This window comes from Pseudorca crassidens, chromosome X, assembly GCF_039906515.1.
Source record: "Pseudorca crassidens isolate mPseCra1 chromosome X, mPseCra1.hap1, whole genome shotgun sequence".
In the NCBI taxonomy this organism is placed as follows: domain Eukaryota; kingdom Metazoa; phylum Chordata; class Mammalia; order Artiodactyla; family Delphinidae; genus Pseudorca; species Pseudorca crassidens.
In genome coordinates, this window is record NC_090317.1 from 28961082 (window position 1) to 28986724 (window position 25643).

General features: G+C 39.2%; 1 long non-coding RNA gene across 2 annotated transcripts; it reads right to left on the reverse strand.

Annotated features, from left to right (window-relative positions):
* Window positions 1-25613, reverse strand: LOC137217069 (uncharacterized). Of its 2 annotated transcripts, none has more exons than XR_010940001.1 (3): window positions 25450-25613; window positions 15276-15396; window positions 1-4007 (listed from the first exon to the last, which is right to left on the reverse strand). It is a non-coding gene; the product is annotated as an uncharacterized lncRNA (long non-coding RNA). The 2 variants fall into 2 exon arrangements; XR_010940000.1 differs by having other exon boundaries at window positions 25219-25613.
* Between the last annotated feature and the right edge of the window lie 30 nt (window positions 25614-25643).

Sequence of the window (25643 nt, forward strand, 5' to 3'; positions counted from 1 at the left end):
TCTATAAATGACCCAATTTCGTTCCTTTTTATGGTTGAGTAATATCCCATTGTGTATATACACCACATCTTCTTTATCCATTCCTCTGTCAATGGCATTTAGGTTGCTTCCATGACCTGGCTATTGGAAATAGTGCTGCAACAAACATTGGGGTGCATGTGTCTGGCTTTCTCTGGGTATATGCCCAGTAGTGGGATTGCTGGGTCACATGGTAATTCTATTTCTAGTTTTGTAAGGAATCTCCATACTGTTCTCCATACCGGCTGTATCAATTTACATTCCCACCAACAGTGCAAGAGGGGTCCCTTTTCTCCACACCCTCTCCAGCATTTGTTGTTTGTAGATGTTCTGATGATGCCCATTCTAAATGGTGTGAGGTGATACCTCATTGTAGTTTTGATTTGCATTTCTCTAATAATTAGTGATATTGAGCAGCTTTTCATGTGCTTCTTGGCCATCTGTATGTGTTCTTTGGAGAAATGTCTATTTAGGTCTTCTTCCCATTTTTGGATTGGGTTGTTTGTTTTTTTAATATTGAGCTGCATGAGCTGTTTATATATTTTGGAGATTAATCCTTTGTTTGTTGATACATTTGCAAATATTTTCTCCCATTCTGAGGGTTGTCTTTTCTTCTTGTTTGTAGTTTCCTTTGCTTTGCAAAAGCTTTTAAGCTTCATTAGGTCCCATTTGTTTACTTTTGTTTTTATTTCCATTACTCTAGGAGGTGGATCAAAAAAGATCTTGCTGTGATTTATGTCAAAGAGTGTTCTTCCTATGTTTTTCTCTAAGAGTTTTATAGTGTCTGGCCTTACATTTAGGTCTCTAATCCATTTTGAGTTTATTTTTGTGTATGGTGTTAGGGAGTGTTCTGATTTCATTCTTTTACATGTAGCTGTCCAGTTTTCCCAGCACCACTTATTGAAGAGACTGTCTTTTCTCCATGGTATACCCTTGCCTCTTTTGTCGTACATTAGACGACCATAGGTGCGTGGGTTTATCTCTGGGCTTTCTATCCTGTTCCATTGATCTATATTTCTGTTTTTGTGCCAGTACCATATTGTCTTGATTACTATAGCTTTGTAGTATAGTCTGAAGTCAGGCAGTCTGCTTCCTCCAGCTGTTTTTTTCCCTCAAGACTGCTTTGGCTATTCGGGGTCTTTTGTGTCTCCATACAAATTTTAAGAGTTTTTGTTCTAGCTCCGTAAAAAATGCCATTGGTAATTTGATAGGGATTGCATTGAATCTGTAGATTGCTTTGGGTAGTATAGTCATTTTCACAATATTGATTCTTTCAATCCAAGAACATGGTATATCTCTCCATCTGTTGGTATCATCTTTAATTTCTTTCATCAGTGTGTTACAGTTTTCTGCATACAGGTCTTCTGTCTCCCTAGGTAGGTTTATACCTAGGTATTTTATTCTTTTTGTTGCAATGGTAAATGGGAGTGTTTCCTTAATTTCTCTTTCAGATTTTTCAACATTAGTGTATAGGAACGCAAGAGATTTCTGTGCATTAATTTTGTATCCTGCAACTTTACCAAATTCATTTATTTGTTCTAGTAGTTTTCTGGTGGCATCTTTAGGATTCTCTATGTATAGTATCATGTCACCTGCAAACAGTGACAGTTTTACTTCTTCTTTTCCAATTTGTATTCCTTTTATTTCTTTTTCTTCTCTGATTGACGTGGCTAGGACTTCCAAAACTATGCTGAATAATAGTGGTGAGAGTGGACATCCTTGTCTCGTTCCTGATCTTAGAGGAAATGCTTTCAGTTTTTCACTGTTGAGAATGATGTTTGCTGTGGGTTTGTTGTATATGGCCTTTATTATGTTGAGGTAAGTTCCCTCAATGCCCACTTTCTGGAGAGTTTTTATCATAAACGGGTGTTGAATTTTGTCAAAGGCTTTTTCTGCATCTATTGAGATGATCATATGGTTTTTCTTCTTCAATTTGTTAATATGGTGTATCACATTGATTGATTTGCATATATTGAAGAATCCTTGCATCCCTGGGATAAATCCCACTTGATCATGGTGTATGATCCTTTTAATGTGTTGTTGGATTCTGTTTGCTAGTATTTTGTTGAGGATTTTTGCATCTGTATTCATCAGTGATATTGGTCTGTAATTTTCTTTTTTTGTAGTATCTTTGTCTGGTTTTGGTATCAGGGTGATGGTGGCCTCATAGAATGAGTTTGGGAGTGTTCTTTCCTCTGCAATTTTTTGGAAGAGTTTGAGAAGGATGGGTGTTAGCTCCTCTCTAAATTCTGATAGAATTCAACTGTGAAGCCATCTGGTCCTGGACTTTTGTTTGTTGAAAGATTTTTAATCACAGTTTCAATGTCATTACTTGTGATTGGTCTGTTCATATTTTCTATTTCTTCCTGGTTCAGTATTGGAAGGTTATACCTTTCTAAGAATTTGTCCATTTCTTCCAGGTTGTCCATTTTATTGGCATAGAGTTGCTTGTAGTAGTCTCTTAGGATGCTTTGTATTTCTGCGGTGTCTTTTGTAACTTCTCCTTTTTCGTCTCTAATTTTATCGATTTAAGTCCTCTCCCTCTTTTTCTTGATGAGTCTGGCTAATGGTTTATCAATTTTGTTTATCTTCTCAAAGAAGCAGCTTTTAGTTTTATTGATCTTTGCTATTGTCTTCTTTGTTTCTATTTCATTTATTTCTGCTCTGATCTTTATGATTTCTTTCCTTCTGCTAAGTTTGGGTTTTGTTTGTTCTTCTTTCCCTAGTTCCTTTAGGTGTAAGGTTAGATAGTTCATTTGAGATTTTTCTTGTTTCTTGAGGTAGGCTTGTATAGCTATAAACTTCCCTCTTAGAACTACTTTTGCTGCATCCCATAGGTTTTGGATTGTCGTCTTTTCATTGTCATTTGTCTCTAGGTATTTTTGATTTCCTCTTCGATTTCTTCAGTGATCTCTTGGTTATTTAGTAACGTATTGTTTAGCCTGCATGTGTTCGTGTTTTTTACATTTTTTTCCCTGTAATTGATTTCTAATCTCATAGTGTTGTGGTCAGAAAAGATGCTTGATATCATTTCAATTTTCTTAAATCTACTGAGGTTTGATTTGTGGCCATAGATGTGATCTGTCCTGGAGAATGTTCCATGCTCAGTTGAGAAGAAAGTGTAATCTGCTGTTTTTGGATGGAATGTCCTACAAATATCAATTAAATCTATCTGGTCTATTGTGTCATTTAAAGCTTGTGTTTCCATATTAATTTTCTGTTTGGATGATCTGTCCGTTGGTGTAAGTGAGGTATTAAAGTCCCCCACTATTTTTGTGTTGCTGTCGATTTCCTCTTTTAGAGCTGTTAGCAGTTGCCTTATGTATTGAGGTGCTTCTATGTTGAGTGCATATATATTTATAATTGTTATATCTTCTTCTTGGATTGATCCCTTGAACATTATGTAGTGTCGTTCCTTGCCTCTTGTAACATTCTTTATTTTAAAGTCTATTTTATCTGATATGAGTATTGCTACTCCAGCTTTGATTTCCATTTGCATCGAATATCTTTTTCCATCCCCTCACTTTCAGTCTGTATGTGTCCCTAGGTCTGAAGTGGGTCTCTTGTAGACAGCATATATATAGGTCTTGTTTTTGTATCCATTCAGCAAGCCTGTGTCTTTTGGTTGGGGCATTTAATCCATTCACGTTTAAAGTAATTATTGATAGGTATGTTCCTATGACCATTTTCTTAATTGTTTTGGGTTTGTTTTTGTAGGTCCTTTTCTTCTCTTGTGTTTCCCACTTAGAGAAGTTCCTTTAGCATTTGTTGTAGAACTGGTTTGGTGGTGCTGAGTTCTCTTATCTTTTGCTTGTCTGTAAAGCTTTTGATTTCTCCATCAAATCTGAATGAGATCCTTGCCAGGTAGTGTAATCTTGGTTGTAGGTTCTTCCCTTTCATCACTTTAAATATATACTTTTTTCCTATATTTTTTGGTTGCATGTCTTTTGATCACCTCTTCATCCAATACACCTTTTGTAGTACAATTTCTATAGAGAGAACAGAAAAACAACTCGGTTTTTTTCTGAGAGTTTGAAAAGTATTTTGCAGCTTCACAAGTCACCACCACTGGTCAATGTCATGTAAATTTTTTGGATTGTTATAAAATTTGGGAAATCCTCCGTCATTTCTTTTATACGTAAGCTGTAAGATTTTACGATGTGTCACGGTTTTTAAGTAATAACTAATCTTAAATAAGCTTTAGATTTACCACTTCAGAAATGTTTCCACAAGTCATTCCTACACTCGTACAGCCAGCAATAACTTAACTATATGCAGAAGTGATAGCAAACCACATAAGTATATCCCACTAACTCCAAATAAATGTATATGCAATTCAATTTCTCTTTGGTTTGATCCCCAAAAGAATAGCTCTGATGAAGACAGAACTCTCCCTAGAAAACAAAGCAAGGTAGGGAATTCCCTCGTGGTCCAATGGTTAGGACTCCATGCTTTCACTGCCGAGGGCCCAAGTTCAATCCCTGGTCAGGGAACTAAGATCCCACAAGCCACTCAGTGCAGCCAAAAAAAAAAGAGAAGCAAAGCAAGGCAGAAAATATGAAAAGGCAGAAGTGTTTTCTGGGTAGGAAGAAGGTAGAAGACACTCATTCTTAATATACCTTGTATCATTCAAAGTTAATAAAAGTATTCCCTTCCCATGTACGTTTGAAAGTATTCTAGCGTTGTGAATTCTGTTGTAGAATTTGGAACACCACACCCCAGAAGAATGAAGCCTCAGAGGAAAGCTGGTGGACCTAACTTAAGGTAGGAGAGGTTTCACCCCCATTGAACTTCAAACCTATGCTGTGGCAAAAGATTTTCTAAAGGAAGACAACAAGGGAATTCCCTGGAGCTCCAATGGTTTGGACTCTGTGCTTCCACTGCAGGGGGCGCAGGTTCAATCCCTGGGCGGGGAACTAAGATCCCACAAGCTTCACAGCGTGGCCCCCCCCCCAAAAAAAAGAAGAAGAAGAAGACAGCAAAGACCAAAATCCTAAAGGAAAAGATGGACAGATTTAACTGTATTAAACTTTAAAACATCTGTGTGGTTAAAGTAAACAAAATCAAACATCAAACAAAAAAACTAGAAGAAAAAGTACCTGTCATTCATATTACAAAGGCTTAATAGCCCCAGTACAGAAACCCATTAAAAATTTTAAAGCATGAGGAATCTAACAGGAGAACCATCAAAGAACATGAACAGGCCATTTACAGAGGAAGAAATACAAAAGGCAAAAGTTGAAAGAACTGGCCAAGATTTAGGGAAACTAAGCCCTCTCACCCTGTTATCAGGAATGTAAATTAGTTCGCCTTTATATGGGGCAATTTGACAATATAAAAATAACACTAACATTTATAAAGAGCTTACTATTTACCAAGTACTCTGTGAAGTGCTTTATACTGATTGAGCTATTCAATCCCCACTCAACTTGTATGGACATTCAATGTGCATCACGTGTAATAACGAAAAACTCGAGATTCCTCAGACACTGAACAATAGGGTTTGGTTAAATAGAACATGGAATCTCTATACAATGGATTGAAATAATTTATATTTACCAACATGGAAAACCCTGTAAAATGTAGTAAGTTTTTAAAAAGGCGACAAAAGAGAATGTACAATATACCTGTTAAGTAACAAAATTCAACTAAGTTGTTTTTTAAAGATTTATTTATTATTTATTTATTTTTGGCTGTGTCAGGTCTTAGTTGTGGCACACAGGATCTTTGTTGAGGCATGCAGGATCCTTCGTTGCAGTGTGCAGGCTCTTCGTTGTGGTGCGTGGGCTTCTCTCTAGTTGTGGCATGTGGGTTTTCTCTTCTCTAGTTGTGGTGCACAGGCTCCAGGGCACGTGGGCTCTGTAGTTTGCAGCACATGGGCTCTAGTTGAGGCACGCAAGCTCAGTAGTTGTGACATGCGGGCTTAGTTGCCCCTCGGCACATGGGATCTTAGTTCCCTCACCAGGGATCAAACCCACGTCCTCTACATTGCAAGGTGGGTTCTTTACCACTGGACCACCAGGGAAGTCCCTCAACTGAGTAAGCTTTAAAGATTTTATTGGCTTTATTCAACAATTCATGAATTGGGCAGCATCTCATCTAGCAAATAGAAAGGAACTCTGAAGAGCAGTACAAAATAGAAGACTTTTACAAGCAGAAGGTGGAGGGACAAGGAAATTACTAGCAACGAGTGGATTGTTTCAAGCAAGGTCACCTTCCTTTGGGGGACAGCAGGGGTCTATCAGGTGGATTACCTCACTACAGCTGACCAGACAATTCCAGACTGACTGGAATTACATTCCTGGGAGAGGCTGAAACTGCAATTAGGTTAGGTATTAAGTCTCAGTTTGGTGATGTGGGCTTAGCACAAGTGACTCCATTTGGGGCCTATTGTCTCTTTTTTAACAATTCCCCCCTTCTGATGAGACTCTCAGCTTAACTGGGAGATGTGATCAAAATTTAAGCATTAGTGGCACTTTCAGCTACCACTCTGAAGTTCCCACAGTTTTTGCTGATCCTCTGTGTAGTATTCACAGGTCATGACTTTTTAGCTGAACCTCTGTGTCATTCACGGGTCATAACTTCAGGTTCACAATTTTTTAGCTGGTCGTTCTCTTCGTTCTTTCCTGACATTCCAGTCTTAGAACATTTGCTTGGTGGTGAGCAGCTGCAACCATGCATTTAAAGCTTTTGAGAGAACACAGCACACCAGGGAGACTACTATGACTGTGGTAAGCAGGATAATTCCCAAAGTCTGGAGTGCACTTTGGAGTCATGGTCCCCAAGACCCAAACCAATCAACTACATCAAAGAAAGAACCCGTTGAAGGAGTTACTGTCTTAAGCCAGTGACTTATTCAGTGATCTTATACAGCTGAGTTTCAACTTCAGCAGTACTAATCCAGGTGCAGCAAATGGTGCTGGCCACAGCACAGACAACTCCTTGCTCAGCTAAAAGATAATCAAGGGTTATCTTTTTATCAAGAGCAATCTTGATCAGAGAGTGTAAGGATTTTTGTTGGGCAGCTATGGCTTTTGCAGTAGATTCTGTAGTATTTTCGAGAGTTAAGAAGAGGTTCCTGATCATAGCCTTACTTGTATTCACTCCTAACCAGGGAAGTAGGGACCTGCCAAAGGAAGTGAATCCTGAATCATGAACACCTCCTGGGAGGTCTTTTCTAACTGGACGATGTAAATTCAGGGGAGTTGACCAATGAGGTGTCTCAGTTTGATTGTGGACAGCTAGGGGCACAGTTAGATAACCTAAGAGGCATTGATTGCTCAGTTATGCACCAGCCATCTAGGCATTCATGGGCTCAAGGAGAATGACAAACACCACAGACAAAGATAAATCCTGTCAGGGCACAAACCATTCCCACCAAGGTGGTATTGTTAATGGATTGTTGCATTTGTCCATTCAAGCCAGGGGTCAGTTAGGTTTTCAGCACAATTGGAAAGTAAACCTCTAAGCCTGAAATTAAAAGTTGTTCTAATTCCTTGCAAAGATGAGTGCTGCTGGTGAGAGCTTTTCATGATTGGGGGAAGATCTGATTTAGATAATCATAAGAACATGGGGGTGCATATGTACTATGATTTATACAGGTATTTGTATCTAACTGGGCAAGTACAGTTATAATTGAAGAAAAGTCAAAGAAGGCACAGGATGTTCTGGCCATGAAAGTCAGACTCTAAGTGACTCCTGGTGGGGGCGGGGGGGGCGTCAATTGGGAATAGAAGAGAAATTGGTCACAGGGAGGACCAGGGGGTCTTCTGGCAACACAGATAGGCATTTTTGATGACAAATCCAGCAGTCTGAAAGGTTAACTCTATTAGCAATGGCCTGGAAGAGTAAAGGAAAGAAAGAGAAGGAGAGAGAGTTTCATGTTTAGCTAAAGTATGAAGTCTTGATCTGGCATCTTGGCAGTCTACATCAATGTTAGCTACTTCTCTTCCTCTGATTTGGAGTCTCCAGTGTCTACACAGGACCAGTTGTCGGGTGCAGCCTTCTTTAGCTGTGAGATGTGTACCCAAGGTTCAAGTCCCTGAAGTTTGGCTGCCATCTGGATAAATGAGGAAGACCTGGTATAGTCCCTTCCAAGAAAATTTAACAGCAGCCTTTATTCTTAGTGATTCCAAATCAGAAGGGTGGGAGAAAATTGGAAACGTTAGTTTGGAGAGTTATAGCCAGATATTTGAGGAAACTAAAAGAATTGAGGATCCAGTCCAGTTTACAGGTATATAACAAAATTTCAAAGACAGTTAACAGGACTAAAATCTAGTATCTACAAAGGTGCAAACATAATTTTTCTCTCTACAATCACCCCCATTTTTTACCAAGATAATCACAGTAAAACTAATTTGTTTGCATTAAAACTGGCCTTGTTATTTACATAAGTGCAGCAAGAATAGTGATTGACCATATAAGTTCTTTTTAAGACAGCTTTGCTGGAACTTTTCATAAGAAATCTCAGCTTGAACTCTTAAAAGCCTCTGAGGACAGGAAGCCTAGCCAAGATTTTGCCTATAGTTGTGTGAATTCCTCTCTTCTTCAGATCCCCAAAATATCCTGAGCTTTCTAAGCCTGCCAGGAAGTGACCTTCCTTACTTACCTGGTAAGGCTGCCGGGAATCCAGTAAGCAAAGTACCAGGTCGATGTTTCTGAGAGGCTTTATTGGCTCCATGAAGTCAACCTTAGTACCTTAGAGCTGTCTGGTCATATCTGAGTCTATGCATGTCTCTCTCAAATATGACTTTCCTGTCAAAGCCTTGGTATTGTAATATAGCCAGTGTTTCTAATTGTGTTCTGTTACAAGGAGAACAAACAAATCCTTATTGAACTTATTCAAATAACTAATTAGGGCTTCCCTGGTGGTGCAGTGGTTGAGGGTCCGCCTGCTGATGCAGGGGGCGCAGGTTCGTGCCCCGGTCCGGGAAGATCCCGCATGCCGCGGAGTGGCTGGGCCCGTGGCCCATGGTTGCTGAGCCTGCACGTCCGGAGCCTGTGCTCCGCAACGGGAGAGGCCACAACAGTGGGAGGCCCACGTACCGCAAAAAAAAAAAAAAAAAAAAAAAAAAAAAAAAAACTAACTATATTGCCATGAAAAGAATACTCAAGAGTTTCTAAATTATGGAGGGATTGGGTAGGGAGAAAAAGTACATGTTTCATCTTTGCTTACAAAGGTATACTTTACCAAATTGCTGCATGTCATAGCTAGCTTAAGAGAAAAAGTTTCCTTAAATCTGGAAAAACAAAACATTAAGGAACCAGCAATGTTTCAACCAAAAAGTCATTAAAAATTATAATCATCCTCCTCAGTTCATTCAGACCCATGTAATTAATACTTGTTCTGCTTGAATCCAATTTTTCCATTAGCTCTGGAAATTCTCACTGAGTTCAGCTTTATGATATTAAAGTTATCAGAAACCTGTACTTGTCAAAGTTCATTCCGTGAATCTCCTTGAAGATGGAAGTACTTTGCAGGAACATTTTTACAAAAGTATCAGAGTAAAAGAGTAACTGTCTGTAAAAAGACTTAAAAAATGCTCATTGTTAAAGATCTGATGAGAATTAATTACAATGGAATTGATGAAGAAATTTGGTTATTTCTGTGACGTACAACATTTTAAGATAATAACTGGAATTATTACTGATAACATACCAGGACACTTCAAATTCCCAGGAATTTCATACAATTTCTGGATCACATATATCTATACAAATACAACATAAAGAAGGCTTAGTACTACTTATTTGACAATGCTTCCCATGTAATTTAGCATATCAAATATGCCTAATAAGTTTAACATCTCTCTTTTTCTAAGGAGAGTAATTCTGTTGTGATTTTCCAGGGGCTTCTGGAAAAATCTCAAAGTTACTTCCAGGTCAAAAAGACTTCATTTAGAATTTGATTTTTTTTTGGTGGGGGGGGTAGTTTTCAAAAATATCAAAAGGCTTTAAAAATATTTGGTCAAATAGGATCATAGGTCACTGAAACAATACTTAATTATCTATTTAGCCATAGTGACAATTAGACTTCACAGGCAAATACAGAAAATTAAATACTTGTAAACAAACAAACAAACAAAATACCTTAGCTCTTTTAATAGAGAAGACTCAATTTTCTTAAGTAATCAAAGACTTGATAAAGACAATGTGAAACAGGAAATTATTATTATTATTTTTTGCGGTACGCGGGCCTCTCACTGTTGTGGCCTCTCCAGTTGCGGAGCACAGGCTCTGGATGCGCAGGCTCAGCGGCCATGGCCCACGGGCCCAGCCGCTCCACAGCATTTGGGATCCTCCCGGACTGGGGTACGAACCCACGTCCCCTGCATCGGCAGGCGGACCCTCAACCACTGTGCCACCAGGGAAGCCCGAAACAGGAAATTATTTTGATAAGACACAAAATCTTTATCTTCTAGGCAAATTACTTAAAAGAAAGAAAAACCATTTACAATCTCTTACAAGAGCAGATCAATAGTGCACAAAATCTTTGTCCTTTTAACAGAGAGAAAACCAAATTCTAATATTGCACCAACTACTTTTGATATTAAAACTCATTTTTCACTCAAATAAGTTCATTTTAATATTAGCCAGCTTAACCATGCATAAAATTATTTCCCAAGATTCCTTTCCCATAAACCTTTTAAAACTTTCTTTTTTTACATTTAGATTTTGTCCTATGTTTTCCTTCTTTTCCATTCTGAAATAACCAGCCTTAGGACAAAATTACTTCCCTTTCCCTCAACAAAAATGCATTTCCATTCCTCATACCTTCTTTTACTGAAAACATACATCCTACTTTCCTTGCATACGGAAACTTTCCCTTATTATTTCTAGTAGTTTTAATTACATATAACTTTTAACCCTTAAAAACTTTAATTTCTACTGAAAATAAATAAGTAAACAATTGTGAACTATTTTATACATTAGCATTTTGTGGCAAATTTATAAACATTTTATATTTTCTAGAAACATATGCTTTTTCATAGTGATTTTTTTTCAGTGTGGCACAAAACATGTTTACTAATAAACCCAAATATCTTTAGCTGCTCTGTAAAACAAAACCAAAAGTGGATAAACCTACATTCAGTAATTAGTGTTTCAGTATTTCATCTTATTTGGAAATTATCTAGATATTTAATGACTATCATTTAATTTAACTTAGCAAAACTTTAAGGTTTCAGGTTACCAAAAAGATTTGGGGAAACTGCTTAAGCAGATATACTGTAAAATATAATTATTGCTAAAAAGTTCACCTAAAAACTCTTATCTCACTTACATCTATTTAATTCACTTGTTTTCAACAATTATGCTTAGATTACTTCATCATACCAAGTTATGTTTCTTACTGACAAGTTTTATAACAGAGATATCATGAACTTATTTGACTAATAAACCTAGGTAGAATAAAAGTTGTATGTCTGCATTATATTCAATGTTGATAACTCTAAAGACATGTCTATTTTAATTAAACCAACAGATTTAAATTAGCTTTAATACCAAATATTTTCCTAGATCACACGAACCTGAAAAGCATTTGGGTTAGTTTCTATTATATTTTTTGAGAATTTTATAAATACTTAATTCATATAGGCATTCATTTTCTTTAAGCCAATTAAACAGAACTCTTTTACAAATTAATTTTGGCAATACCATCTGGAGGTAAAAAAAAAATACCACACATCTACAACATATATAGAGACACACATAAACATACAGATGCAAACTTTATAGTTGAGACTTTATAGTTCTTGTCCTAAAATTTTAACCATGAGACAGATATGATAATATAAAACTCACTAGCTTATAAAAGAACAGTTGAAATAAGTATACCTGCTCCAATGGCTATGGCTAAAGCTTCTTCTAATATTTGTGGAGAAGACACTGAAGATTTGTATTTGTCCTTAACAAGTAACCTTATAGAAGCTGTAGACCAGATTTGGGGCAAGAGAGCTTTTATGGCAGTTTGTATTTTTTAAAAGCCTTCCCCCCACTTTTTTCTTTCATTCTCAGGAATTGGCAATGGTCTAGATAAGAGTTCCCAGAGAAAGACTAGGTAAAACATTTACTTCTCAAAGGCTCAGGGAAAGAATGCAAGTTCCTCCAAGAAGGACTTTTGTTCTTTAAAGACCAGAATTTTTACAATACTTACAAGCTTTCTGAGATAAGTAGGGGAGGTTTTGGGATAGGTAAAAAAGATAGGTGGACTTTGCATTTTTTCTGGAGCCACATTTCTGGTTTTGCAAAGATCTGTAAGATAAGGACAGTTGCTTTTAATTTCTCAAGAAATTGGGTTGCAACTTAAATGGCATAGGTTGTTCCACTCATCCAACCACATTATCTTCAATCTGCTTTTCTGTATCAGGGAGAAGATTCCCAACTAAGATGAAAACCAAAATATTTCTATGTTCTGGATTTAGAAATATTTGTCTTTGGAATGTTTTAGTAAATCCTTCCACAAAGGCTTCAGAAGGTTTTTCTTTCCCTCTGGGTGTATAGTTTTCATTTTAGCTTGGGGGAGAAGGCCTTTAAAAAAGTTCCCAGGGCTTCCCTGGTGGCGCAGTGGTTGAGAGTCCGCCTGCCAATGCAGGGGACACGTGTTCGTGCCCCGGTCCGGAAAGATCCCACGTGCCGTGGAGCGGCTGGGCCCGTGAGCCATGGCTGCTGAGCCTGCGCGTCCGGAGCCTGTGCTCCGCAGCGGGAGAGGCCACAACAGTGAGAGGCCCGCGTACCACAAAAAAAAAAAAAAAAAAAGTTCCCAATAGGCTTTGAATATCAGCTTCAATTTGGCCCACTTCTGACCACAGAGCTACTTTAAAAAAAAAAAAATCCTTTCAAATATCTTGTCAGGTTTCATCCAGGAAAAACAGTAAATATTTCTGGCAGTATTGAACAATTCCTTGGACTAAAGAGGCGCCCCCAAAGAGGGTGCAAACGTATTTTATTTTCCTTTCTCTACAGGATACAACAGACAGAGATCTGGGAGAGCCAACTGTAGCAAGAATTATTACCCTTAGCCAGCTTCTGCCAGTTTTCCCAGGATCCCATCTGCAAGCTCTGAGTGGGGTTTAAAGTAGAGAGTGTAAGCTCTGGTATCTACCAGAATTTGGTAAAGTTTTTGATTGATTTTAACTTTAGTTTCCCCTTGGCTGCTTAAGGGAATAAAGTAGCAGTTTACTAGAAAAATCCCTCAGAGTCTCATCAACTCTGGCCCCTCCTTAGAAGGTAGATTTGGGGGCATTCAAGCTGATGTGAAGAATTTGCATAGGACCTTTGAGGATCTCTTTTCCAGTATCCTAGTTGATTACAATAGATATCAATCTCTAGGACAGCATTTTGATGATGGACCCCTAGGAGGGTGTAATTCAGGAGGCCTTGGTGTTGTTTTAGATACCTTTTGTGTCTTTGATTTTCCATTAGCCTTTTACAACAAAATTTTCACTGAAGCTATTTTGGAATCTAGAAGCCTTTTGGAAGCTTCTACATATCAATTAAAATAGGTATCCCATTCTGTTTGTTTGATTTGGGAACCTTTGCTTTTTAGTGAACCTCTTAACTGAACGATCTTGTCTAGTTGGAACATTCCCCATAATGGTCATTGTAATTCTAGGATTTTTTTTAGCAAGATTCTGTCATTTTTGTAGATATTTATAGCTTCCGGGACCATAGTTCTTACACATAAAATAAGCAGGTGTGCCAAAAGGTGGTGCATTCAACTCTTTGGAATTTAAGGATCCCATTTCTTTTAGCTAAGCCTTTTTGGTCTCTTGGAGCCAAACTACAGTAGTCTGTCCTTAATCACAGGGGAAACATTCCAAGAAAGACCCCTAGTGGATGCCTGAAACTAAGGATAGTACCAAACCCTATATATATTTTTTCCTATACGAACATACATACATATTGTAAAGTTTAATTTATAAATTAGGCACAGTAAGAGAGTTACACTAATAACAAAATAGAACAATTATAACAATATACTGTAATAAAAATTATGTGAATGTGGTCTCTGTCACAAAATATTTTATTGTACTATACTCACCCTTCTTGTGATGATGTGAAATGATAAATGCCTATGTGATGACATGAAATGAGGTGAATGACGTAGGCATTGTGATGTAGCGTTAGGCTACTATTGACTTTCTTATGATATGTCAGAAGGATCATCTGCTTTGGGTGATCCTAGATCATCGAGCCATGATGATGTTGATGGCTGGATGTCAGGAGCGGACAATGTCACTGGTTGGGGATCCTGGGCAGGATGGAGCTGGAGGGCTCAAGGTTTCATCAAGCTACTCAGAATTGTGTGCAATTTAAAATTTATGAATTTTTTAATTCTAGAATTTTCCATTTAATACTTTCAGACGGGCTTCCCTGGTGGCGCAGTGGTTGGGAGTCCGCCTGCCGATGCGGGGGACACGGGTTCGTGCCCCGGTCCGGGAGGATCCCACATGCCGCGGAGCGGCTGGGCCCGTGAGTCACGGCCGCTGAGCCTGCGCGTCCGGAGCCTGTGCTCCGCAACGGGGGAGGCCGCGGCAGTGAGAGGCCCGCGTACCACAAAAAAAAAAAAAAAAAAAAAAAAATACTTTCAGACCATGGTTGACTAGGGGTAACAGAAACTATGGAAGGTGAAACTGCAGATATGGTGGGACTACTGTAATACCTAAGAGGGTTGTGCTGCTGCATTGGGGATTGTGTGGTGTTTTACAGCATACCTCATTGCATGGAAATTTTCTTGAGGTTGGTTATCAACTTATCCTAACACAGGAATCTTAGAGTTAGGTGGTGAGTGCTCCATCAGTTTTTAAGTACTTGACCCATGCCCACCAATTTTGCGACTTTTGGCTTCCAAGAATCCCATTAGCAATAGCCCTTATCTACACAAAACAAGACAAACATGTGCACCTTAACACACCAGCAGTAACCAAGAGATGTTACTGTGGCCTGGACAAGAGAAGGCCCTGTACACACCACCAGCAATTCCCAATGTGGAACCTGGGACTCGGGAAAGGACTGAACCAGCAGACCCAGCAAGTGGGGACTACAGACTGGGATTCTAAACAAATGGGGAACTATTGACAGAATCGCCAGCAGTTCCCAACGTGGAATCTGGGGACTAAACTAAGGGCTGGGGTTTTCCAGTCAAATAGGGGATTGTGGTCTAACTACCAGAAGGTCCCAACGTGGAACTGCAGAAAGCCAATTAGATTGGAAGCTCAAGGCAAAGAGAGTGGAGCTCAGAACCAAGAGGAACTTACCCACGGCCCTCGGAAATGGCAAGAAAGAGAACTCAAGGGGTTCACAAGGTATCACTCCTGTGTTTCTCATTGTCCCTGAAGCCATCAGAAGTCTCCTTCAGTCCCACTGCTGCCACCGAATCTGTTAAAGAACAAAGTTCAACTGAGTAAATTTTAAATATCTTATTGGCTTTATTAAACAATTCATGAATTGGGCAGCATACCGTCTACCAAATAGGAAAAAGCTCTGAGGAGCTGTACAAAATGGAAGACTTTTACAGGTAGAAGGAGGCAGAACAAGGAAGTTATTCTAACAAAGAGCTGGTTGTTTCAAGCAAGGTTACCTTCCTCTGGGGGACAGCAGAGGTCCATCAAGGAGATTACCTCTTTAGTGCTAACCAGGAAATTCCAGACTGACTGGTTAAGATTACATTCCTAGGAGAGGCTGAAACTGTAATTCGATTTCCTATGTATTAAGTCTCCATTTGGTGACATGGGCTTAGCACAAGTGACTCCATTTTGGGCCTCATCTCCTTTTTTTAAAAATAAATTTATTAATTTATTTGTTTATTTTTGGCTGTGTTGGGTCTTCGTTGCTGCACATGGGCTTTCTCTGGTTGCAGCGAGTGGGGGCTACTCTTCGTTGAGGTGCGTGGGTTTCTCATTCCGGTGGCTTCTCTTGTTACGGAGCACAGGCTCTAGGAGTGTGGGCTTCAGTAGTTGTGGCACGTGGGCTCAGTAGTTGTGGCTCGCGGGCTCTAGAGCACAGGCTCAGTAGTTGTGGCGCATGGGCTTAGTTGCTCCACGGCATATGGGATCTTCCTGGACCGGAGCTCGAACCCATGTCTCCTGCATTGGCAGGCGGATTCTTAGCCACTGTGCCACCAGGGAAGCCCCCTTATCTCCTTTTTAACATACAATTTCTATAGCATAAAAAACTGTATGAATATGTGTCTATATATGTATATGTATACAGAAACATCTCTTGGATATGTACACCAAAATAACAAGGGTTGTTTCTACGTGGTGGGAGTTTTAGATGATCTTGATTTTCTGCTTTATACCTTTCTATTATGTCTTTGTTATCACTATTCCTGCTGCCCAGGAGTAAGGTCAGCTTGATGAGCATACAACCTGTGCTATCACACAGGGTCCCATGCTTAGAAGAGCCCATGTTTGGTTTAATATTCTGCTGTCACTATTTTGAAATTCTGAGTAATTCATAAACAAGGGGCCCCACATTTTCATTTTGCACTGAGCCCTACAAATTACATTGCTGGTCCTGTCAGGAGTATAGCTTGCCTCTTCAACTCTCATCCGGAAATGTGCTGTTCTACAACCACCACGTGAGAACTTGCTACTCTCATTTTTGTTCCTTCAAGTAGAAGGGTGATACCTCTCAACAAGGAGGCTTTTCACCTATTTTTTCCACTGTCAGCAAGACAATCAATCCTCTCTCTGAAGAGAAGGGAAAGCCTCTGAGGGCAGATTATTTTTTCTTCCCTACTAGATTTTAGTTTTACGCTCTCTCCCAGCCCCTGACAGGATGGATTGCAGGTGTCCATAATAGAGTACCTACGTTCCAACATGCCAATTCTAGGAGGACAAAAATCTGTTCTCCTGTGATCCACAATCAATCCCAGCCACTACTCTAGCATCAAATGCATATGTGTACATTTACATATGTGAATTATTGTTAAGTCATTCTATAATGAGCCTTCGTGCCTAGAGCCTTGCCAAGCAAGGTTTTCATAATATCCCTAAGTAGTTTAGCAACAACTCAGAGCAACAACTAAAGCCAATCTTCATAGCTATCAGTGAATATACCCACGCCCATATTCATGAGATTTCCTTATAGTTTATTCCCATCAACTAAGCTTTTTATTGTCAGGAAGTTTTATGTAATTCTCCACCTGGAGATTTCACTGTGCATTCCTTCCTTTGGATCTTTTATAAAGATTTTTTTTTAAACTAGCCTCCCCACCAATCCCTAAGAAATCGTATTTTCAAAATGTCAAAATAATGTCCTTAACCTCCTTTAACTCTACGTCTGTTTCTTATTTCTAAGGTGATATCTACTGAGAGGAAAGAGGGTCAAGGTCCTATAGTGACTCAATTCCCTTACAAACAGTGGTCATGGGAATTCCCTGGTGGTCCAGTGGTTAGGACTCTGCGCTTTCACTACTGTGGGCCCGGGTTCAATCCCTGGTTGGGGAACTAAGATCCTGCAAGTGTGGCATGGCCCCAAAACAAACAAACAAAAACCTAAAAAACAGTGGTGGTAAGATCTTGTCAAAAACTTTTGGAGGTCAATTTATATTATATCCATCAAATGTCATATCTGCATGCTGTTTAATCCTTCAAATAAACCCACTTAGCGAGATAAGAATTATAGAAATCACCACATTTCCTCTAAGGAGTTCTTTTGGTTCAAATATCCTCTACTAGCTTTACTGACATGACATCAAACTCCCCAGTTTTTGAGTGACCTCCATTGTTCCATAACTGTCACATAAACAAAAAACTTTTAATTATGGATATTTTCAAACACACACAAAAGTATAGAAAATAGTGCAATGAAGTTCCAGGTAGCTACTACTCAGCTTCAGCAATTACATTTGCCTATCTCAATCATCACTTTTAAATTTTGTTTCTCGATTTAGAGGAAATTTTGAGCATTAGATTCTAACTAGGAATACAGCCAAATTCATATTCTCACTTGAAATAAAGCTGTCACCTAAGTAGCAGTTATCTAGTTAAAATCAAAGAGCATCCCCATTTCCATCTCTAACCAACCTGCTTTCTAACTCCCTCTCCTCCTGCCCCTGAGCTGCAACTGGCACTTGTCCCAGCTAACTGGTCTAATCCTTTCAACTACTCAAATGTAGGACAGGAGGACTTTGAGAATAGATTTGCTTAGCATACTGCAGAAGAGGCAAAATTGCCCTCTGACCACTGCATCCCAGGGCAATTCCATTTCAATTCTTTAACTTCTGTAGAAGTGAACAAGTAACAGCATTGGAATAAAGCTTATTTTTCAGAACTTTTGTTCAAAGCTCAGTGTAAAAGTATGCCCACGTCTATCCATGTGAAAGTGGATATTACACAAAGTAGGCAAGAAGAGCAAGGCTCAGAGGGAATAAGATGGAAGATTAAGTTATGGATCAAGGGAAAGGAAGTAATGTTTCTAGGCTCCCTCTGGGAGACTTTATCTCCTTTATCTTCCCAGCAACTTCAGGTATAATCTAATTCCCATTTTACATATGAGGAAACTGAGGAAATTCAAACCTCAGAAGTCCTATGGCTCAAGACACCAGTTTGTTAATGTTGCAGGAGGAACTGAATCTGATCTATTTGACTCCAGAGCCATGCCTTTCTAAGTCAGGAGCACTGGAAATTGGTTGGGATCCCCAGGACAATCCTTTCTGAGGCTTGAGCCTGCAAACAAATACCACTTTGTAATAAGACTTTCTCTCTTTCTCACCAGATGGTCCCCTAAATTAGTTGAAGCCTGTGGGCCTTAAATATAAAATAGGCAGATGCATCTTGATTATAATACAGCAGTTTGGTTTTAGTTGCAAGTGTTATGCTTAAAATGCAAGAATGTGATTGATTTACAGAATTTTTTTTAAAGGATAGGGGTTTTTTTGTGCTTGGCCAGCCCAGCTCCTGAATGCCTGGCTGCTCTCCAAAACAGACAGAACTACACCTAGGCAGGCCACCAAAAGTAAGGGTTCTATTTCTCTGGGACAGCCCTGAGCAACAGGACCTTCGCCCAATCCATACTGCTGATGCTGCCTCTATGAGACCCACCGGAGGCAGTTCTTGCTCTTCCTCCCTTAACCAGACTAGGCAAGAGGTATTTCGTCAAGAAGTCCCCAGCTTGCTGGAATAATATCCATCCAGCTCCTTCTTTGCCATTGGCATTTACCCTAGCCTGCCTGGATCTAGAAGCTGATCCCTCTGGACTAAAGATCGTGCCTCTTCTTCTCCAATGAGTTGAGGGGACAAGAGGCAGCTTTAAAACTTGCTTCTCTTTTACTCACACTTAGTATGCCTGTTTCGTCTGTATATAAAGACTCCACTCACCTACAGCTATGAAAAACCCCGCTCTAACTTTGGAACTGAGAAATCATTCTTTATTCAGACACGTGCTTCCTCCACAAAGCATAGCAGCTGGGTGCATTGGAGGCAGCAGTGAGGGTGCAGGATCCAGGAGGGATGGGGAAGAAAGCAATTCTGAAAGGGAGTGAGGAGCAGTCTCAGGGAAGGGAGATGTCATCAGAGGGTTAAGCAGGCAGCAGGAAGGAAGAGGAATTCACTATTGAGGAGAAATGGAGAAGGGACTAAGTACCAAGCACTATGCTAGATGCTTCACATATACCAAGTGAGGAGGGACTGGAAATGGAGAGAAATTTATGAATGCTATTAAACTAGTGCAGGCAAGAAGTAATTAGGGACTTAAGAGAGTGGTGGCAGTTTGAATGGGAAAGAGAGGACAGAAGCAGGATTCACTGTGAAGTGAGGCTCGGCCCGACTTAGCAATTGATTGGGTGTAGAGGTCAGGGAGAAGGAAGAAACCAAGAGCTTTGGTTTTCATAATAAGTGACTGGGAAGATAAGAGGAAATGATTGTCAGGAGATGGATTTAGACAAGGTTAATCAATTCAGTTTGGGGCCTATTTAAGCTTTTAAAATTTTTTGTTATGCAAATTTCAAAACATAGACGAAAAGAGAGAATAGGATATTGAAGTCCCATATACCCACTACCTAACTCAACAATTATCAACTCACAGCCAATCAATACCCTTACCTATTCCTTCTCTCCCCAATGGGATTATTTTGAAGTAAATCCCGGACACCATATGATATTATCCATAAACACTTCAGTATGTATTTCTGAAAGATATTCCTAACATAGCCACATATAATTATCTCACCTAAAAAGGTAACATTAAGCCTTTAATGTCATCAAATACTTAATGTCATCAGTAATTATTCAAACTTCCTCAATCGGCCCCTTGTTTGTTTGATTTATATAGTTGATTGGTTAAAACCAGGATCCAGATAAACAGTCCCATTGAATGTAAGATTCTGTCTGAAACAGCCATATGGAGATATCAAGCAGGCAACTGAAATTTTGGGTCCAAAATTCAAGAGGTAGAGGCCAGAAATATAGATGTGGAAATCATCTTCCCAAAGAGAATCGTTGAAGCTATTTGAATAGATGAAGCTATTGAGTATGTATTAAAGGGGAAGAATATAACAATAAAAATGGCCCAAGGATAGAACCCTGGGGAAAAACTACATTTTGAAGAGAAGAAAGAGACTGAGGATGGGGACGAGGAGGGATTAGTCTGGGAAAGAAACAAGAAGCTGAAAAGTTGAAAAAGAAAACAAGATAGTGTTGTCCCCGGAACCAAGAAATGAAAGTGTTGCACAGAGGGAGGACCACACAATTTTCCTCACTCAATGTTTTCCCTCAAAAGAGCCTTGTACTAGGACTCAGTCCCTACTCTACTGTGTGACTTTCTAGCTGTGTTACAAGTTGAGCAAGTCACCTCCCTAAGTCCAAGATTCTTCAGATTTAAAAACAGATAAGACCAGTCCTGATTAACAGGCTGCTATGAGGATCAAATGAGAATGGAATCATGTGAAGAAGGCCTTTGTTAACTGCAAAGCACTGGACAAATAGGAGAGGCTGTTCGTTCAATACATCCTTATTGTTATTTTTATTAATTATGTGAAAATATAACTGCTGAGTGGAGGATTTAAAGTTTTTAATATTAGGAAATCCTGAATTTGAAAGGCCATGATTCTTCAAGAGTCTCAGATATAATAGCCGGCTCTTAGGAGCATCTATTGTGTGCTAGACACCTTTCTAAATCCTCCACATACCTTAACTCATTTGATCCTCAAAAAAAAATCTTATGAGATAGGTACTACTATTAACCTTGTTTTACAGATGAGGAAGCTAAGGCTGAGAGAAGTGACCTAAGTTGCCCTAGGTCACACAACTAGGAAAGTAGCTGAGCCAGAGCTTAAGCCAAGTATTTCCTATGGCAGAGCCTGACTTCTTAATCACTACACCAAACTTCCTCTTAAAAATATGCCTTGGAAAATTAGAAGACCACCATATTGCAACCCTAATGAATTATGGATCTAGGCATCAATGGCAGCTACCATCACAAAGACAACCAGACAGGGCTTCCCTGGTGGCACAGTGGTTAAGACTCCACCTGCCAATGCAGGGGACACGGGTTCGAGCCCTGGTCCAGAAGATCCCACATGCCGCGGAGCAACTAAGCCCATGTGCCACAACTACTGAGCCTGTGCTCTAGAGCCCATGAGCCACAACTACTGAGCCTGCGTGCCACAACTACTGAAGCCTGCGCACCTACAGCCCATGCACTAAAACGAAGAGCAGCCCCTACTCGCTGCAACTAGAAGCCCGTGCACAGCAACAAAGACCCAATGCAGCCAAAAATAAACAAAACAAAATAAATAAAACATAAAAAAAAGACAACCAGACATAATGTTCCTGAAGGAAGCACATGCCACCACCTATGAGGTAATTTTGCACCCCCTCCCTCCCCCGCAAAAAATTGAACGTGAATCAAACAAAGCTTTTAGATTAGGGTTATGGTTGCCAGATGAAGTTCAGGATGCCCAGTTAAAACTGAATTTCAGATAAACAACAAATAATATTTTTAGTGTAAGCATGTCCCATGCAATATTTAGTATGTCCCATACACTAAATTTGGGACACAGTTATACTAAAAAAGTATTCATTGTTTATCTGAAATTCAATTTTAACTGGGAACTCTGTATTTCTATTTGCTAAATCTGGCAACCCTACTTTAGATCCAACTACCCATTTATAAGGAACACAAACAGCAGAGAAACACATTAAAGGAACCAGAATAAGGCTATCTGCACCAGACTGGGTAAATGTACAAGACAAACAACCAGACTTCTTTAACAAAGAAATGTCAAGAGCGAGAGAGAAAGAGAAACCTATAGACTAAAGAGACTTAAAAGACACAAAACTCCATCACTATGTGTAGACTATTTAGATTCTGCTTCAGATTATTAAAATACCACGACACTTGTGATATTATTGGTAATTTGATCACTGTCAAGTAATTCCATAAGTATATTAAGGAATTATTCATTTTTTAGTTTTCTAGTGGTATTGTGGGTTTTTTTAAGAAGCCCTTATCTCTTATACATTTTGAAATGTTTATGGATGAAATGACATGTCCCAGAAGTGCTTCACAATAATATGGAAAGGAGGGAAGTGGAAAGAGTATAGATGTAATAAGATTGGCTTTGAATTGAGGATGTTGAAGCTTCCTTAAAAAGTACACGTGATTTCATTATACTTTTCTATTTCGGTATATGTTTGAAGTTCCCCATAATAAAAAAAGGCTTTTGAAAAAAACAATACCTAAAACAGAGCCTGACCTACTGTAAACACTTAATACATATTTGTTGGCAGGCAAATGGGTTTAATTTTAAAAAAGGAAAGCTTCCAGATGGTCATCAAATGGAAAAACATTTTAAAATGAGATTGCAAGCATGAATATGCCTGAAAACACAAATGAGATTCATTTAGGGACCAAACTATACTCAAATGGAACCAATAATGAATTTGCTCAGACAAGGGAATTTGTTTATTAAAGATGAACAGTTGTGAAATTCTGGGCAGAAGAGGTTCATATATTATAGCTATTAATTTTGGTAAACACAGAAGACATTTTTAACCCTTCAAAAAGATGTTATGCAGAAAACAATCCACCTTAGATTTTCTTCAATATTTATTATTCCACTGAACTGTTGTAGAAAGTCATGTTAATTTCCCAAAGGCCTTTGGACAGATTTCGAAAATTTGAATGTTCAAATGCAAGTGATCGCCAATTACTAAAAATTAATGACTTCTCATGCTGAATAATGCATGCACTTGGCAGGAGGACTTTACCAAAAATGCAGTGTTGTCAGTTTTTAATGCAATCTTGCCTTAGCTGCTGGGTACATGAAGGCAACCAAATTCAAAAGCAACCCTCAGCCCCCCACACACAAGGAGCAGGTTAGTGTGTTTACTGAAGTGTTTAGTGCAGGTGAGATAAGCTGTTTATTTTATGCTTAATGTTACACTATATGGATGCACCGTAATTAATTCAACCATTCTCTTATTGATGGATATTTCCCACTATTATCAACAACAATGCATTTGACCTTATACATTTAGCCTTACATTCTGGTGCTTTAATTTCTGGGGGAGAGATTACAAGAAATGGGTTAGCTGGGCCAAAGAATATTTATAAATATTTTTAATTTTAGCAGAAACTAATTGCATGTATTTTTAAAATTAGGGCTACGATGTGGAATGGCATTTTAAAAATGAATCACCTAACTACAAATCAACCATCTCACTAACCTCACTTCAAATGCAAAGTATGTTTAAGCTCTGATTTAAGTAGAGAACTGGGTTCTTAGACAATCTCTCATTGACAGCACTTTTGGTGTTGAAAATTCCATGGTTTATTCTGTTTCAGAGCATCTTGTATCAGTACTTCCAGTTTGGTATTCCTTCCTGTACTAGAAGGAAGCAGCATCTTAAACTGACTCCTTGCCACTGTCTCTGAATTCTGAGTGCCACTTCTGTCTTTCCTTGGTCCCTTTTTGCAAGGAGAGACTGGCTGTCCGCACTCTTTAAAAGGTATTTTTATTGGTATCTTTTCCTCTTATTCTTTTTGTCCCTCTAATTTTAAAGATCTTTTTATTTGCTGTTCTTCAAATTCAAAAATAACAAATGCTTGTTATAACCAGTGAAACAAGGCAATAGGAGGATGTATAAACACAAAGCTAATCATCACACGTCGACCTCCTGATGTGATCAATATTAATAGCCTGCTGAGCAGCCTTCCACAACTCCCCTTGCTCATACAAGCAGATCAAACATATGTGCACATATGTAAAATTCTGTTTGTTTTCACCAAAGTATAATCATACTATACACATTATTCTGCAACTTGTTTCACTTAACTCTCTCTCTCTATATATATATATATACATATACACACATATATTTATATATATGTGACAATAGACAATATATGTTATTTAAGAAAATATAGTGGAGATACTCTGCAGTCATAAGTTCTTTTCCAGTTCTAGAATTAATTTTTGTATTCCTTTGGAGAATATACAACCATGTATTTGTAATGAATTGTTTAATGTCTTTCTTCCCTGCTAGACTGAGAGCTCCTTGAAGGCAGGGGGCTAATTTTGTTCACCACTATATCTCCAGAATTTAGGGTAGTGCTGCCAGGACAGTAATTGCCTTTATAAAATCTATTTGTTCATTGTTTCAGTGCTTCTTGAAACCTTCAGTCTACTTAAACTGGGTCATTGCCAATACTCAAATGTACGTGTCTTTAGGAACTCAGGCCTGAGTAAATCACCACTCAAAGTTATTTAGATGGAAACTGGTGACAGTACATTTTAAAAATTTGTAAGACTTCGTGCTTTTTAGCAAAAAACCCTTTCTGCCACAAAAAAAATGAATTTTAAAGGACAGAGCACATGTTTAGCAGAAAGAGAGCTCTACACTTATAATTAGAGCTGAATTCTAGTCCCACCTCTGCCATTAATTACTGTGTGGCCTTTAGAAAGTTCCTTATCCTTTCTGGTCCTGGTTCATCTGTTGCTCTAACATTCATTAATTCCAAAACTATGTACTGTCCCCTGCGTGCGGCACTAGGTTAAGTGCTAGTGATACAGGGGTGAGTGATATAACAGCTAACAGTTAACGAATGCTTACTGCATGCTTGGCCTTTTGCTAATGGAGTCAAAGGCACTATCTCATTTAATCTTCCATGATAGCACTACCGTGATACTTTCTGTACTTTACAAAGGAGGAAACTGAGGCATAGCGAGGTAAAGTAACTTTCCCAGCATACCAAAGGACGCGGTGAAGACAGGATTGGAAGCCGGACAGTGAGGCTTCAGATGCCGTTCCAACAACCTTAGTGATCCTTGCCCTCATAATTCAACGACTATTGGCCTGCATTTAATCCCAGCCCAGTACTGGGTGGAGCGCCCTCTTGTCAATGGGAGGGTGCAGTGCCTCAGGTGCTTGTCAGAGAAACCATTGAGAGACCTGACACGATCTCAGTCAGGTGAAACACTACCTCGCTCTCGCAGTTTCCACAACCGGAAAATGAAGCGGTGGGACGTGTCAGCAGGTCGTACGCACGCACGCCTCTCTGGGCGTCCCATTGGGTACGGGTGAGCGTGCGGGTCACGCCAGCAGGACGCGCTTCTCTGAACTCGGCACGGGGCGGGGAGAAAGGGCGCGCTGCGTGCGCGCGGGCCCTTCCGACGT